Source organism: Bubalus kerabau, chromosome 6 (genome assembly GCF_029407905.1).
Source record: "Bubalus kerabau isolate K-KA32 ecotype Philippines breed swamp buffalo chromosome 6, PCC_UOA_SB_1v2, whole genome shotgun sequence".
NCBI classification, from domain to species: domain Eukaryota; kingdom Metazoa; phylum Chordata; class Mammalia; order Artiodactyla; family Bovidae; genus Bubalus; species Bubalus kerabau.
Window position 1 is genome coordinate 3958145 of NC_073629.1, and position 17087 is coordinate 3975231.

A 17087-nucleotide genomic window follows, 5' to 3' on the forward strand; every position below is an offset into this window, starting at 1 on the left:
CATGCTGAGTTTTCATAACCCCTGACCCATAACACACAAAGATGATTCTATCATGGAAAAAGGAGTCTGGAGGAATTCCTCCCTGGGCTAGTAGAATGTCACCAGAAACACAAACTGATCATTCACCTGCTTTACCAGACTTGGCTCAGAATCACTTTGGCTTTTCTCAAAAAATAAATACTACTCTCAAAAAAACCCCAATGGCCATTATGGACATTTAATATAATTTGGTTCATCTATTGAAAAGAATTCCCACTGTGAATTCTAAAAATATTTTGAGCAATGACACCATTGTTGGACTAAAGGCTTGCTAAGTTAAGATGCCACTCAGAAGGATATAGTCTTTAGTGTGTGTTTATTTAAAAATTAACCTCATTAATTCACAGTCATATGTCTTAGCAATACAATAACATGATAAGGCTGTATCTTACGGTCCTTCAGTATTACCCTCATAACAGATTGGTGATGACCGAGTAAGCTTTCAATAAACAATGATTGAATTAAACTGATGACTTCTTAAGAGACTGAGCCAATCCACAATCTGGGAAAGATGAAATCAAGAATCAGACTCTTATCTGGATAACTAGAGCAGTGTAGACAGCAATTCAAGGTATTTAGAATCTCAAGCATTTGGTTCTCAGTGGTAGATTTTTTAAAAATAATATCTTGAGTCCTGTTGATTTGAGCAGTGCACTGGGAGTTGTTTTTTTTAAATTTACTTTTAATTGGAGGAAAATTGCTTTACAATGTTGTGTTGGTTTCTGTTGTACAGCAACGTGAATCAACCATGTGCTGTGCTGTGCTTAGTCGCTCAGTCATGTCTGACTCTTTGCAATCCCATGGACCGTAGCCTGCCAGGCTCCTCTGTCCATAGGGATTCTCCAGGCAAAAATACTGGAGTGGGCTGCTATGTCCTCCTCCAGGAGATCATCACAACCCAGAGACTGAATCCAGGTCTCCTGCATTGCAGGTGGATTCTTTACTGTCACTTCATCTCCCTTTAGAGCCTCCCTCCCCTCTCCCCATCCCACCTCCCTAGGTCATCACAGAGTGCCGGGCTGGGTTCCCTGTGTTACATAGCAACTTCTCACCAGCCATTTATGTTACACATGATAGTGTATATATGTCACTGCTATTTACTGCATTTGTCTCCTTCTCCCACTGTGTCTACAAGTCCATTCTCTACATCTGCATCTCCATTCCTTCCCAGCCAATAGATTCATCAATACCATTTTCTAGATTCCATATATATTCATTAATATTCAATATTTGTTCTTCTCTTTCTGATTTGTTTCACTCTGTATAACAAGCTCTAGGTTCATCTGCCTCACTAGAACTGACTCAAATTTGCTTGTTTTTGTGGCTGAGTAGTATTCCATTGTGTATATATACCGCATCTTCTGTATCTGTTCAGTCATCAGTGGACATGTAGGTTGCATCCATGTCCTAGCTATTGTAAATAGTACTGTGATGAACACTGGGGTACACGGGTCTTTTAGAATTGTGGCTTCCTCAGGGTATATGCCCAGTAGTGGGATTGTAGGGTCATATGGTAGATTTATTCCTAGTTTTCAAAAGCTGCTTATATATTTTGGAAATAATTCTTTGTCAGTCATTTCATTTGCAATTATTTTCTCCCATTCTGAGGGTTGTCTTTTAATCTTGTTTATTGTTTCCTTTGCTGTGGAAAAAGCTTTTAATTAGGTCCCACTTGTTTATTTTTGTTTTTATTTCCATCACTAGGCAATGGCACCCCATTCCAATACTCTTGCCTGGAAAATCCCATGGATGGCAGAGCCTGATGGGCTGCCACCTATGGGGTTGCACAGAGTCGGACATGACTGAAGTGACTTAGCAGCAGCAGCAGCAGAAGGTGGGTCAAAGATCGCTGTGATTTATATCAAAGACTTGTATTGCCTATGTTTTCCTCTAAGAGCTTTATAGTTTTTGGCCTTACATTTAAGTCTTTAATCCATTTTGAGTTTTTTTTTTTATGTATGGTATTAGCAAGTGTTCTAGTTTCTTTTACAAGCAGCTGTCTGGTTTTCCCAGCACCACTGATTGAAGAGATTGTTTTTTCTCCATTGTATATTCTTGACTCCTTTGTTAAAAATAAGGTACCCATGTGCTTAGTTGCTCAGCCATGTCTGACTCTTTGTGACCCCATGGACGGTAGCCCACCAGGCTCCTCTGTCCATGGGGATTCTCCAGGCAAGAATACTGGAGTGGGTTACCATACCCTCCTCCAAGGAATCTTCTCAACCCAGACTGAACATAGGTCTTCCTCATTGCAGGTGGATTATTTACCCTCTGAGCTACCAGAGAAGCCCAAAGTACCCACAGGTGAGTTTTATCTTTGGACTTTCTATCTTGTTCCATTTGTCTATATTTCTGTTTTTGAGCCAGTACCATACTGTCTTGATGATTGTAGCTTTGTAGTATAGTCTGAAGTCAGGAAGGTAGATTCCTCCAGCTCCTTTTTTGTTTCTCAAGATTGCTTTGGCTGTTTGGGGTCTTTTGTGTTTAAATAAAAATTGTAAAACTTTTTGTTCTAGTGAACTTTTTGTTCTGTGAAAAATGCCATTGGTAGTTTGATAGGGATTGCATTGAATCTGTAGATTGCTTTGGGTAGTATAGTCATTTTCACAACATTGGTTCTTCCAATCCAAGAGCATGGTATATCTCTTCATCTGTTTGTGTCATTTTTGATTTCTCCCATCAGTGTGAGGCCCCAATTTTAATCCTAGCCCTACCTCTAGAAGAACAAGTCAAGTAACTCATTTTGTATCTTGTTTTCCTTGCCTTATGGGCAAGGAGGTTTTACAAATACAAAAATTGGACAAGGGGAGCTCAATCATGAATTTCTGTTTCTGCTCCTAAATATGTATGCAGGACTTTCCCTTAGGAGAGAATGGATATGTCAAGTACCTATCCTCAACCTCATAGTTCATCAGATTAAACTGCTTTCCATCAGTTGGTGTGACTCTGTGGGTGGGAGAATTGTGGGGTGAGTCTGAGGACAGAGAAGGACACAGTTTTCATTTCTAACCTAACTGAAAAGTCTTGGTGGTTTAGAACATTGAAATGCCTTTCTTTCATTTTCACATATAGTTGTGGTTTCCACAAGATAATATCAGTGTTTCTGACCAACTCTTAATTCACAAAAACTGGAAAAAATCATGCCTATTTGTCTAGCCCCTCCACCTGTGGAGCAGACTAGAGAAAGCTTGTTTGTGCAGATAACAAAGTCACTTCTAGATCAGACCTCGTGACTGCTGACAAGCAGATCAAACTGATAACATTTAGTGAGTTCCTCCAGACAATTACAAGACTGGCGTAGCTGACACTGCAGATGGTCTACCCAGCATTCATTCCCTCTTTTTCCTAAGGAATAGAGATGTGTCACTGAGGGCAGCCATGTGCCCAGTTAAATGCATTTTTAAGCTTTCCTTGCACCTATGTATATAGCCTTGTGACCATGCTCTAATCATTGAAATCCAAATGTAACCTTTGCATGTATCTCCAAGAGGGCTATTTAAAGGTAGCTGATTCAGCTGGGCCATGTGCCCTTTTTTCATTTCTTGCCTTTACCCTCCTGCTGCCTGGAATTTGCATGTGGAATCTGATGCTTCAGTGGTCATTCTGGACCATAAGTGTGGAAGCCACCCACTGAGGATGATGGAGCAGGAAGCTGGAAGGAATCTTAGTTCTTGTTGATTTCAAATCAATCCTAGCCTGCCCCCTCACAGGCCTCTTATGTGGGAGAATAACTTTTTTTGTGTTTAAGTCCCAGTTATTTGTAGCTTTCCATTACATGCTGCATATCTAATCCCAGTTGATAAGGTGGTCCCTTTTGTCAAGAAACTTCATGTCTCCTGATGCAGTGTAGTCTGGCTTGGTCAGGTACATACATGTCCCTACCACAGAGTTTATCACTCTCGGGGCACAGTCACAGAAGATTGGAGCTGATGCCTGGAACTATAAAAGGGCTCAGTGGGTATTTTGATGATTAGAACAAGACATCGTTAGCACTCATGAGATGTTAATGATGACCTGATTAAATTTCTCCTATCCCATCTGGCCCTCTACATTTTGGGTCCCAGTTTAGTTTCTGGTACATGTGAAATGGAGAATTCAGAACAATCCCAGGGGTTATTCTGGGACCTGGAAGGAAACCTTGGGCCACATAATCAACAGCTCTGCCTTAAGCATTGAGATAAGACTACATGGGTGATAATCTCTCAGAAGTGATTCTGTACTTGTCTGGATTTCAACTGCAGAATGTAGCCCTAGGAACTCTGTTCAGACTTGGCTCTTAGGGTCTGAGTGTTCCTTTGCACATACACAGGAAGTTTTAATTAGCTGCACCATGCTCAATTGAAGTTGACCATGGGTCACAGCTAATAATTCCAACTAAGCTCATGGTGGTTTTTTCCCTTCAATTTACATGCACTAAAATTCACATTTTTGGAATATAAGGTTCTATAGATTGTAACACATGTGTAGAGTCTTGTAACAAGTGCCACAAATAGGATACAAAACAATTCCAACATCTCAGTGAATCCCAAAGTTACATATAATTTTTGTAAAACAGCTTTTAAATATCTTTTATTGAATATATCACTTACCATACATTGAAAGTGTGCAATGTAATGTTTTCTCACAGATTTGTGCAACTATCACTCGTCAATTTTAGAACATTTTCATAACCACAAAGAGACCTCCCTTTGCCCTTTAGCTATCATCCACCTATCCTTCTTTTCTATCAGTTGCTTCAGTTGTGTCCAACTCTGGGCGACCCTATAGACTGTAGCCGGCTAGTCTCCTCTGTCCATGGGATTATCCAAGGCAAGAATACTGGAATGGGTTGCTATGCCCTGCTCCAGGGGATCTTCCCCATCCAGGGAATGAGCCTGTAGTGTCTCCTGCATCTTCTGCCTCTCAGGTGAATTCCTTATCACTGAGCCACCGGGGAAGCCCTTTCCCAGCCCTAAGCAGCAATTAATCTGCATTCTGTCTTTATGGGTTTGCCTGTTCTAGAAATTTCATATAAATGGAATTATATGACATGTGGTCTTTTGTGACTGGCTTTTGTCTCTTAGCATACTGTTTTTAAGGCTTGCCCACACTGTGGTATACGTCACTACTTCAGTCCTCTTTATGGCCAAATAGTATTCCATTATATGGAATACCACATTTTGTATGTCCATTCACTAGTTAAAGCACATTTGTATTATCCCCACCTTTTGGGTATTGTGAATAGTGCTGCTCTTGTGTGAGCTTTTATTTGAAAACTGCTTTTTTCCTCCCTGCTTCTGAGTAAGTACAGCAGGAATTGTTGTGTCATTCAGTACTTTTATATTTACTATTTTGAGGAATCACAATATTGTTCTCCATAGTTGCTGAGCCATTTTTCATTCTCATCAGTAATATATGAGAGTACACATTTGTCAACATCCTCAACAACACTTCTTAATTTCTATTTTGCTTATAGCCTTCCTAGTGGAAGCAAAGTTACATGATAGGTTTTTTTTCTTTTTTTCCCTTGGCTGTAGTTACTACAACCATGAAATTAAAAGAAGATGCTTGCTCCTTGGAAGGAAAGCTATGACAAACCTAGACAGTGTATTAAAAAGCAGAGATATCAGTTTGCTGACAAAGGCCCATATTGTCAAAGCTATGCTTTTTTCCAGTAGCCATGTATGAATGTGAGAGCTGGACCATAAAGAATACTGAAGAGTGGAGCGCTTCCCTCTTCGTCAGTGGAAGGCTTCCCGTGGTGGACATCCCCACTTCAAGGAAAAGACTTTCTCCAAGTCTGCGAATACCTTCAACAACAATCACATGCGATGCCTCTTCTTCATCTGATGACTTTTACCAACCCTAAAATGGACTGGTGCAACACGTTGCGCTTTAACTATGGACATAATGTGGCTTTTAATTTTGATTCTGATTGTTTTGTTCTTGCTATTTGCTCCCTGCATCTGTAATTGTATAACTAGATTTGTTTCTAGCCGCATGAAAGCTTCTAAGTTACAAATGATTGTTCAAACTCCTGCTACTGTTGCAACTTCCTCCAGCTACTATTTGGGGCCCCTGGATCAGATATCCTCAATATGAGGATTAGGAGAATATGTTGCCTCACCAATTTAGGGACAACGCCCCTTGTCAGCTTGGAAGTAGTTATGGAATGAGAATGACGCCCCTTTTCCTTAGGCAACATAATTCTCCTAAAAGAAAAAGGGGGAATGAGAGAGTCATTTCCTAGGCAGGTTGATAGGGAGTCTAGGGGTCCCCAAAGAGAGAGGGGTCTGGAATTCTCAAGGAGGAAGAGAGGAGAAACTTTTTTTCTTTCTCCACATTCCTTAGGATTATATAACAATAATGTATTCTGCCTAAGGACAGTCTTTGGATTCAACCTTCTGTTATCTTAAAATTATGGGAGTAGACCTGGTCTTTACAAGGATGTATCTTGCCTGAGGACAGTGTTATCTTAAAATGTAAATTATGGGAGTAGGTCTGATGAGGTCTTTACACCCTCCAGACATTCTTTGGATTATATAACCTCATTGTTAACACTAGCAGGAGGGTACTCTTTCTGCCCCCTTCTGATGCCTATGTCAGAAGCTTTCTCTATCTCCGTTATACTTTAATAAAACCTTATTACACACACACACACACACACACACACACACACAAAGAATACTGAAGAACTGATGCTTTCAAATCGTAGTGCTGCAGAAAAGTCTTGAGAGTCCCTTAGACTGCATGGAGATCAAGCCAGTCAATCCTAAAGGAAATCAGCCCTGAATATCCATTGGAAGGTCTGTTGCTGAAGCTGAAACTCCAATACTTTAGCTACCTGATGCGAAGAGCCAATTCATTAGCAAAGGCCTTGATGCTGGGGAAGATTGAAGTCAAAAGGAGAAGCGGGTGGTAGAGGAGGAGATGGTTAGATAGCATCACTGACTCAATGGACGTGAATTTGAGCAAACTCCAGGAGGCAGTGGAGGACAGAGGAGACTAGCATTCTATAGTCTATGAGGTTGCAAAGAGTCGGACACGACAGCGACTGAACAACAACAGTAAGTATTCTCATAGTGTAAGTGGAAATGTGGAGACTTTTATTCTATTTTTTGCCTTCAGTTGATTGAAATTTAGTGAAACATAGACTTTTAAAATAAGGATTATAAAGGGCAGTAGGCAGAGAAAACGAATCAAAAAGTACTGTTTAATAACAAAATGGAGCTTCCCTGGTGGCTCAGTTGTAAAGAATTTGCCTGCCATTGCAGGAAATGCAAGTTTGATCCTTGGATTGGGAAGATCCCCTGGAGAGGGAAATGGCAACCCACTCCAGTATTCTTGCCTGGGAAATCCCATGGACAGAGGAGCCTGGTGGGCTATAGTCCATGGGGTCGCAAAAAATTGAACACGACTTGGTGACTAAACAACAACAATAAACAGTATGAGGAAGAGCAAAATGTTATGATGAAAATTATGGGTCCAGTGAACACCCGTCAATATGTATTACTTGTTCCTACTGTGTGCCAGGCTCCGTGCTAGGCAGTGGGGGCTTAAAACTATTTAAAGAGAAATCGAGCCTGTTTATTATATGGAGGTGCACAGAGGAGGGGTCCTTCACACAGTCAAGGAATCAGGAATGCTTCCTGGAGTTATACGAATGGAAAATGAAGAAATTCTCATCAGGTAATATGGTACGTTAGATGTATTTGGAGAAAAATACCATGCTACAATATTTAGGAATTATCTTCTGGATGGCCTAGTTTTCTGAGGCCTTTAGGCTATAGTCTTGATTAGAGTCTGATTTCTTTTATTTCCCAATTTGCAGTTGGTGGGTGTAATTCTTCCTTGAGGAAAATAAATCATAGCTAAGACTTTTGTAAATATTGCTAGCTTTTGATTATTTGCACTAATTAAAGGGGAACATATAATTCAGGATGGCAACAATCTAAGCAGAGTTTATATTGACTTTGTAATGTTTTTTCTCTTGATTTCCAGATGTTTCTGTGTCTGATGTTCTCAGAAAGTTCACATTCAACTAAGTCAGGAAGCCCTAGGAAATGCAGTCTGTAAACTTTCAGGCTGATGCATTGTCCTAAGCAGGACACGTTTCTCTTGAAAGTGCTCTGGTTCACACCTTTCCTGTAGTGAGACAGAATTATTTGGGTTTTAGGTTTTCTGATTTTTGATAAACAGGATGAATAATTCTGAACCTTGGATTTATTTTAGAGGTGGCAAAGATACTCAGAGATCACCTATGCTGCCCATTCACTCTCGGTACCATAACAATTTTTGCTGAATTCGTGGAAGGAAAATAAACTCTTCTGATAAGATCAATTCTTTTGATGAAACTCTGTGACTTTTAAAATCAGCACAAATAATTATTAGTTCATGCTGCAGATAGCCCAGATATCATCATAAAATCTATGCAACATAGACCAGACTTTAGATGACTTATTTCTTTTTTTGTATCTATTTTTCTTCAGATTAGTTTCTCTTATAGGTTATTATAAAATATTAAGTATAGTTCCCTGTGTTATACAACAGGTCCTTGTTGATTATCTATTTTATATATGCTGTTATTTTTTAGTTACTAAGTCATGTCTGACTCTTTGCAACCTCATGGACTGTGGCCTGCCAGGCTCCTCTGTCCATGGGATTTCCCAGGCAAGAATACTGGAGTGGGTTGCCATTTCCTCCTCCAGGGGATCTTCCTAGCTCAGGAAGATCAAACCCATATTCCTGCATTGGCAGGCAAATTCTTTACCACTGAGCCACCAAGGAAGCCCATTTTAAATAGAGTAGTGTGCATATGTTATTCCTCCTCCCTAGATGAGGGGCCACAATGGAGACAGGACTCTAATCTCAAATAAATAATGTTATCAGTTGGTCAAAGTAAGAAACAGATTCACATAAGTACAATAAAACATAAAACTCATTTGGGCTACTCATGGGAGAATTAGCAAGTCTTTATCAAATTTTTTAGAAGTTTTGGAAAACAAAGATTTTTGAGTATCTGGCTTGAATGAATGATAAAAAGTAATGTATAATTCCTCTTCATGAAAAGACTAAAGATCTCTTCAATAAAATTGGAGATATCAAAGGAACATTTCATGCATGAATGGGCACAATAAAGGACAGAAACGGTAAAGAAATGGTAATATAAGCAAAAGAGATCAAGAAAAGATGGCAAGAATACACAGAAGAACTGTAAAATAAAGATCTTGATGACCCAGATAACCATGATAGTGTGGCCACTCACCCAGAGCCAGACATTTTGGAGTGTGAAGTCAAGTGGGCCTTAGGAAGCACCGCTGCCAATAAAGCTAATGGAGATGATGGAATTCCAGCAAAGCTATTTAAAACCCTGGAAGATTATGCTATTAAAATGCTGCACTTAATATGTCAGTAAATTTGGAAAACCCAGCAGTGGCCACAGGACTGGGAAAAGTCAATATTCATCCCAATTCTCAATTTAGTACTAAAGAATGTTCAAACTACTGGACAATTGTACTCATCTCCCATGCTAGTAAAGTTATGCTCAAAATCCCTCAAGTGAGACTTCAGAGTGTGTGAACTGAGAACTTCCTGATTGTCAGTCTGGGTTTAGAAAAGGCAGGAAACCAAAGATCAAATTGCGAGCATTTGCTGGATCATAGAGAAAGCAAGGGAATTCCAGAAAAACATACATTTCTGTTTCACTGACTACGCTAAAGCCTTTGACTGTTGTGGATCTTAACAAACTGTAGAAAACACTTAAAGAGATGGGTATACCAGACCGCCTTACCTGCTTCCTGAGAAACCTGTATGTGGGTCAAGAAGCAACAGTTAGGACCTTATATGGAACAACTGACTGGTTCAAAATTGAGAAAGGAGTACAACAAGGCTATTTATTGTCATCCTACTTAACTTATATGCAGGGCATATCATGTGAAATGCTGGGCTGGATGAGTTACAAGTTGGAATCAAGATTTCTGGGAGAAATATCAACAACCTCAGGTATGCAGATGATATCACTCTAATGGCAGAAAACAGAGGAACTAAAGAGCCTGTTGATGAGGGTGAAAGAGGAAAGTGAAAAAGCTGACTTAAAACTCAATATTAAAGAACTAAGATTATGGCATCCAGTCCCATTACTTCAAGGTAAATAGAAGGGGAAAAGGTGGAATCTGTGACAGATTTCCTCTTCTTGGGCTCTAAAGTCATTGCGGATAGTGACTGCAGCCATGAAATTAGAAAATGATTGCTTCTTGGCAGGAAAGCTATGGCAAACCTAGACTACTAACAAAGGTCTGGTTATGGTCTTTTCAGTAGTTATGTATGGATGTGAGAGCTGGACCATAAAAAAGGCAGAGCACTGAAGAATTGATGCTTTTGACCTGAGGTGCTGGAGAGGACTCTTGAGGGTCCCTTGGACAGCAAGGAGATCAAATCGGCCAATCCTAAAGGAAATCAACCCTGAATACTCATTGGAAGGACTGATGCTGAAGATACAATACTTTGGCCACCTGATGTGAGGAGCCGGAGCCGACTCATTGGAAAATACCCTGATGCTGGCAAAGATTGAAGGCCAAAGGAGAAGAGAGTGACAGAGGATGAGATGGTTAGATGGCATCACCAATTCAATAGACATGAACTTGGGCAAGCTCTGGGAGATGGTGAGGGGCAGGGAGGCCTAGCATGCCACAGTCTACGGGGTTGCAAAGAGTTGGACATGACTTGGCGACTGAATATACACAATTTATAATTAACATATCAGTTATATATTTGTTGTCTATTGCTACATGGAAAATTATTCTCAAACATAACGGCTTAAAATAACAATAAATATTTATTATTTCACACAGTTTTTGCAAATGGATTAGCTGAGTGGTTCTGACTCAGGAACTCTCGTGAGATTGTAGTCAAGATGTCAGCTGAGTCTGCAGTCATCCGGCTTGACTGGGGCTCAAAAATCTGCTTTCAAGCTGGCACACTCACATGGCTAAAAAGTTGGTGCCTCAATCCCTCTTCTTATGGGATTCTACATAGATCTGCTTGAATGTCCTCCCAGCATGGCAGCTAGCTTCTCTCAGAACAAGGATCCAAGAGGGTATGGCAGAAGCAGCAGTGTCTTTTATGACCTTGTGTAGCAAGTCACATATCAATTATGCTTTATTTTATTGGCCACACTGACCAACCCTGATGCCACATAGGAAAGTGCTACACAAGGGTGTGAATACCAGGATGTGGGGATCACTGTGAGTTATCTTAGAGGCTGGATACTACAAGGTAATAATACATATATTGCAAATAAATCATTTAAAAAGAAAGAATTGGATCAAATAACTTTCTATTCTAGAATCAACATCTGACTACTACTGTTATTAAAAAAAAATTCCAAATGAGTGAAGTCAGTTATAAATTTGAGCTCTTTTAGGGAGAAAAGTTTATGGTTAACATCTAGATGGTTCATTAGCCCAGGGTTATGGAAGACCATCTAATAATCAGCTTAGTTCAATGCTTTGCCATTGTGAGCATAGAGCCCTGGGTCTTGGTACTCTCTCCAGATTCTCTGCAGTACAGGCCTTCAGCAACTACCCATGCCAGCTCTTATCTCCATGAGGCTACTCGGCTCACTTGTCTTGAGCCATGGTTTCCAGGCATTTCCTCTGACAATGTTCCCTAAGGTCATATCTTATGGGCAATTCTCAGACCACTGGCTGTTAACCCACCCTCCCTTTTATTCAAGAAACATATTGGAATATCAGTGAGTGAAAGAAGGGTCACTGTATGGAGAAACTCAGTTTTATTCATATTTATATAAATAGGTAAAGCACACATATCAATAGGCAGGACACTTGCAAACTATAGGACATTACCTATTACTAGTAATAAATATCTTGCAAGATGCTGGCATCTTCACCTGGAGATGGAGGGCCTCAGTGAGGAGACTTAGTGAATCCAAGTTTGAAACCTGAGCTGGTCAGTTAGTTTTCCTTGTTTCGTGCTGGGCTTGCAAATGTATGCCACTAATGGGATTCCCCAGGTGGCGCAGTGGTAAAGAACCTGCCTGCCAGTGCAGGAGACACAGGGGATGTGAGTTTAATCCCTGGGTCAGGAAGATCCCCTGGAGTAGGAAATGAGGAACCTGGTGGGCTGCAGTCCATGGGGGTTGCAAAAGTTGGACACTGAGAGACTGAGCACATGCACTATTGTAACATAAACCTGGGAAGACCATCTGTGTGATTGGCTCCTGTCCTTTTAGACAGATTTGGCTGCCCCCAGCAAATAGAATGGAGAAGGCAATGGCACCCCACTCCAGTACTCTTGCCTGGAAAATCCCATGGACGGAGCAGCTTGGTAGGCTGCAGTCCATGGGGTCGCTGAGTCGGACACGACTGACCGACTTCACTTTCACTTTTCACTTTCATGCATTGGAGAAGGAAATGGCAACCCACTCCAGTGTTCTTGCCTGGAGAATCCCAGGGACGGGGGAGCCTGGTGGGCTGCCGTCCACGGGGTTGCACAGAGTCGGACACGACTGAAGCGACTTAGCAGCAGCAACAGCAAATAGAATGTGTGAAATCTTTAAAGTTCAGCTGTAGAGACTGGCTTTCCACCTTCACAATTCTTTTCAGATTGTCTCCCGTTTTCCCATTTCAGCTCTCTATTTTTCTTCTCATATCCCTTGTTCTCCATCCAACCCTTTTTCTTTATATCTTGGCTCTGCTGTGCACCAGGCCTCTGTGCTCCAACGGTTAATGTAGACATGTTTGTTGCATTCACTCTCTGGATCTGAGCAATCTTGGCTGAGCTGTGCTGAAACACTCCTGTCCTCTCACTACCCCTTGGGATGAGGCTCTCCCTACCATCCAGTGGCCATGGTAGGGATCACACACCCATTGTTCCATACTGGAGGAAGTCATCACTCCCCCCAGAGGAAAACAAGTCAATGACATTCTTGTAATTTCAATTCATAATGATAAGAGTTAACATTTGTCCCTTAGGGCTTGAGAGTATTTATGTGGTAAGTTTTCTTTTCTCCCATTTAACAAATGAGAAAACAAAGACTGAGGGAAGGAAGGCCACACTGTCACTGAGCTATGGGGACAGGATTGGAGCATCAGTCTTTTGACCCTTGGTCTGAATGGTTTTTGTTCTGCTACAAATGGTACTGAAAAATGTCAGAATGGAGAGTGTACAGACTAAGATTAGTTAGTAGATTATTTGATGTGAGTAAGCATAAATCTTTAAAGAAAAACTAGACTTTATTTTTTTAAAAAAAGACAAAGTGCAGTAACTCTCACCATAATTATCTAATATGTCTTCAAGTGTTAAAAATTAAATGCAACTTAGCAAGTTGGATAGTGGCAAAAGAATCAGAATTACACGGTATTTAGAAAGACGTGCAGTTGTAGTACTGTCTCTTAATGTGTATTTCAAAGTATAGATAGTGATGATGTAAACTGCTAAGAGTGTTCTCATTCTTGAAGTATTTATTGCAAACCTACCGTGGGCAAGACATTTGTCTTGACATGTGAGACCCTGTAGCATCCACAGTTTGTAGAATAGTACAGCCTGAAGTGTCCTTTGAGCACTCCTCCAAGAAATGCTCTGGGAAACATTTTGTATTTAATTAATGTGGAGATGTTACGGAGAACATTATGGGCCACATCATGCTGTTGTTCAGTCACTCAGTCATGTCTGACTCTTTCCAATCCCATGGACTGCAGCACGCCAGGCTTCCCTGTCCGTCACCATCTCCTGGAGTTTGCTCGAACTCATGTCCATTGAGTTGGTGATGCTATCTAACCATCTTATCCTCTGTCATCCCCTTCCCCTCCTGCCTTCTGTCTTCCCCAGAATCGGGGTCTTTTTCAATGAATTGGCTCTTCACATCAGGTGGCCAAAGTATTGGAGCTTCAGCTTCAGCATAGTCCTTCCAGTGAATATTCAAGGTTGGTTTCTTTTAGGAATGACTGGTTTGATTTCCTTGCAGTTGAAGGGACTCTCAAGAGTCTTCTCCAGCACCACCACTTTGAAAGCATTAATTCCTCAGCGCTCAGCTTTCTTTATGGTCCAGCTCTCACATCCCTACATGACCACTGGAAAAAACACAGCTTTGAGTACAGAGACCTTTGATGGCAAAGTGATGTCTCTGCTTTTTAATATGCTGTCTAGGTTTGTAATAGCTTTTCTTCCAAGGAGCAGGTGTCTCTTAATTTGATGGCTGCAGTCGCTGTCTGCCGTGATTTTGGAGCCCCCCAAAATAAAGTCTTTCACTCTTTCTATTGTTTTCCCATCTCTTTGCCTTGAAGTGATGGGATTAGATGCCATGCTCTTATGTTTTTGAATGTTGAGTTTTAAGCCAGCTTTTTCACTCTGCTTTTTCACTTTCATCAAGAGGCTCTTTAGCTCCTCTTCTCTTTCTGCCATAAGGGTGGTGTCATTTGCATATCTGAATTTATTGATATTTCTCTCCGCCATCTTGATTCCAGCCTATGAGTCATCCAGCCTGGCATTTCGTATGATGTACTCTGCATAGAAGTGAAAGTAACGGGGTGACAATATACAACCTTAACACACTCCTTTCCCAATTTTAAATCAGTCTGTTGTTCCATGTTCGGTCCTAACTGTTGCTTCTTGACCTGCATACAGGTTTCTCAAGAGGCAGGTAAGACAGTCCAGTATTCCCATCTCTTGAAGAATTTTCCATAGTTTTTTGTGATCCACACAGTCAAAGGCTTTAGCATAGTCAATGAAGCATAAGAGGTTGTTTTTCTGCAATTTTCTTGCCTTTTCTATGATCCAACAGATGTTGGCAATTTGATCTCTGCTTCCTCTGCCTTTCCTAAATCCAACTTGTACATCTGGAAGTTTTTAGTTCATGTACTGTTGAAGCCTAGCTTGGAGGATTTTGAGCATGGTCTTGCTAGCATGTGAAATTAATGTAATTGTGTAGTAGTTTGAGCATTCTTTGGCATTGCCTTTCTTTGGGATTGGAATGAAAACTGACCTTTTCCAGTCCTGTGGCCACTGCTGAGTTTTCCAAATTTGTTGGCATATTGAGTGCAGCACTTTAACAGCACCATATTTTAGGATTTGAAATCGCTCAGCTGGAATTCCATCATCTCCTCTAGCTTTGCTCATAGTGATGCTTCCTAAGGCCCACTTTGCATGCCAAGATGTCTGGCTCTAGGTGAGTGATCACACCATAACAGTTATCTGGGTCACTAATATATTTTTTGTATGGTTCTTATGTGTATTCTTGCCACCTCTTGTTAATATCTTCTGCTTCTGTTAGGTCCATACTGTTTCTCTCCTTTATTATGCCCATCTTTGCATGAAATGTTCCCTTTGTATCTCTAATTTTCTTGCAGAAATCTCTGGTCTTTCCCATTCTATTGTTTTCCTCTATTTCTTTGCACTGATCGCTGAGGAAGGCTTTCTTATCTCTCCTTGCTGTTCTTTGGAACTCTGCATTCAGATGGGTATATCTTTCCTTTTCTGCTTTGCCTTTTTCTTCTCTTCTTTTCTCAGCTATCTGTAAGGCCTTCTCTGACAACCATTTTGCCTTTTTGCATTTCTTTTTCTTGGGGATTGTCTTGATCACTGTCTCCTGTACAGTGTCACAGGCCTCTGTCTAAAGTTCTTCAGGCACTGTCTATCAGATGTAACTCCTTGAATCTATTCGTCACGTCCACTGTATATTCATAAGGGATTTGATTTAGGTCATACATGAATGGTCTGGTGGTTTTTCCTACCACCTTCAATTTAAGTCTGGATTTTGCAAAAACAAGAGAATGATTTCAGCTCATTTCCATGGCAAACCATTCAATATCATAGTAATCCAAGTCCAAGCCTCAACCACAATGCCAAGGAAGCTGAAGCTGAATGGTTCTATGAAGACCTACAAGACCTTCTAGAACTAATACCCCCCAAAATATGTTCTTTTCATTATAGGGGACTGGAATACAAAAGTAAGAAGTCAAGAGATACCTGGAGTATCAGGCAAGTTTGGCCTTGGTGTTCAAAATGAAGCAGGGAAAAGGCTAACAGAGATTTGCCAAGAGAACACACTGGTTATAGCAAACAACCTCTTTCAACAACACAAAGGATGACTCTACACATGGACATCACCAGACAGTCAATACCAAAAGCAGATTGATTATGCAGCCAAAGCTGGAGAAGCTCTATACAGGCAGCAAAAGTAAGACCTGGAGGTGACTGTGGCTCAGATCATGAAGTCCTTATCGCAAAACTCAGACACCATTAGGTCCCTTTTTAATGATAGAAATAGCTTTTAGATCTCAGTGTGTTGAAAAATTTCTCAGAAACTATACATCTCAGAGCCTGTTTTGTTTCTGTCATTCTTCTTATGGTTTACATTTCTTTTTTAGAGTTATTTTTAATTGGAGGATAACTGCTTTACAGCAGTGTGTTGGTTTATGCCTTACATCAACATGAATCAGCCATGCTTGTTTACATTTCTGTGTATGGTCTCTACCCTAAAAATGAAAGGCTTCTTTTATCTTGCAGAGTAATATTAAAGTATAAGTAAAATTCTGTGTCTTACAGAATTGCTTGGTTTTTATTTCATCTTTGTTTTGATTTTCCTCACTTACATGAGTGTATTCTGTGTTGTACTTATTCCTGAAGTGACCTTAAAGTGAACAGAATGCACCTATAAATTAACTGGGGGAGATATAACTTTACCAACACCTACAAAGGAAGTTTTAACAAATGGATGCAACTTAGTTTTTATTTAATGGTACTCATTTGCTTGGAAAAAATGTGTTATTAATAAAAGAGCAAGTATAAATAGAGAAAAAGAAGAGGATCTAGGCCTGGTTGGTCATTTCCCACAGGCTACATTTCCAGTCAATGGCCCAGAAAAGCTCCAGTGAAAAAACTGTGATTCTGCTCCTGGAAGCCTGTCAGCGCTGAGGAATTGTCGTGGCTTCCCGAAAGCATGGCTGGTTGATTGATCTCATGAGATTGCTCAGTATAACTAATGCTTTTATTGAGCATTTTTTTCAGATTGGAGGAGTATGTGGGGAAGAAGAGAAAGTTCTATCAAGAGT

At 40.5% G+C, this 17087-nt stretch overlaps 1 long non-coding RNA gene across 1 annotated transcript; it reads left to right on the plus strand.

Annotated features, from left to right (window-relative positions):
• Positions 1-1741: 1741 nt before the first annotated feature.
• LOC129656574 (uncharacterized) lies at positions 1742-16551 on the plus strand. Its single transcript, XR_008716397.1, has 3 exons — positions 1742-1873; positions 2295-2343; positions 15967-16551. It is a non-coding gene; the product is annotated as an uncharacterized LOC129656574 (long non-coding RNA).
• Positions 16552-17087: the final 536 nt, after the last annotated feature.